This window comes from Poecilia reticulata, linkage group LG2 (genome assembly GCF_000633615.1).
Source record: "Poecilia reticulata strain Guanapo linkage group LG2, Guppy_female_1.0+MT, whole genome shotgun sequence".
Classification (NCBI taxonomy): Eukaryota; Metazoa; Chordata; class Actinopteri; order Cyprinodontiformes; family Poeciliidae; genus Poecilia; species Poecilia reticulata.
Window position 1 is genome coordinate 26,424,131 of NC_024332.1, and position 1,059 is coordinate 26,425,189.

Sequence of the window (1,059 nt, forward strand, 5' to 3'; positions counted from 1 at the left end):
GCTGATTATATGGACTGAAGACACTCCCTGAAATCACACCATGTCTCTGTGGCCTGGGAAAACGTTTCTTTTTTGTGAGAAATGGACCTTGGTGTCTAACAGAATCAAACATGTAACTCTTTACTATGGGCCCTTTGTCTAACAGCATGTGACTCTTTCTCGACCTTGGTAAAGCATCTCAACATGACCCCTGTTGGGCTCTAAAAGAGCCCAAAAAGGAGAAGACAAACCCTAGAGTAGACACTGTCCCTTCCGGAAAACATCCCCCGAGGCTTTTGCAGATGTTGGCATACATAGCATAATTTCAAGTATTGATGTTGTCTTTCATTCATTTCGTTTCATTTCAGTTTTGGGGGTAAAAACGGACAGGGCACCCCTATGCCTCTTAGGCGGTGGATCGCAATCACAATGTCCCCCTTACAAGCTAATAAAGAATATGTAAAGAAAGAAAATTGTTAAAGGATATTAGAGTGTTAAATTTGGAGGAACATAGGTCAACCCACCATGGCATGACTGTTTGTTTTTTTTTTGTGGTTGGAGAAAATATTTTTTTGCAGTTTTGTCAGAGCTTCGTCATCTTAAATTACACATCAATCTTAATATTGGACCGTAAATTATTTCATTTTTGATTTTTTATCCTTTATTCATTTTTAAACCAGATTTTTTTTTATTTATTTATTTTTTTTTATATTAGCTCAGGTCAATGCTATGCCATAGAAGGTTAAAGGACTGTAAAAAAGCAAAATCCAAAAATGTTTTCTGTTTTTTCTTTAGTAATAAAGGTTAAAAGAGATAAATGCTATATTTAATGACACATGAAATGGTTAAAAGTTATATTGAGGGAATTGTTAGAATGCACTGCAATGCAAATTGAATGAAATGACAAGATATTATTTCAAAACTTAATAAAATGCCAAAAGAAATAAAGTGTTGGGTTAATATTTTCAAATGAATAAAATGTAAATGTGCTGTTTTACAGCATTTATCTTTGATATTATGTGAATGTAGTGTGTTTGATGGCATTTTTGGTTGTTTGGGGCTGTAGTGGATTTGAAGGCT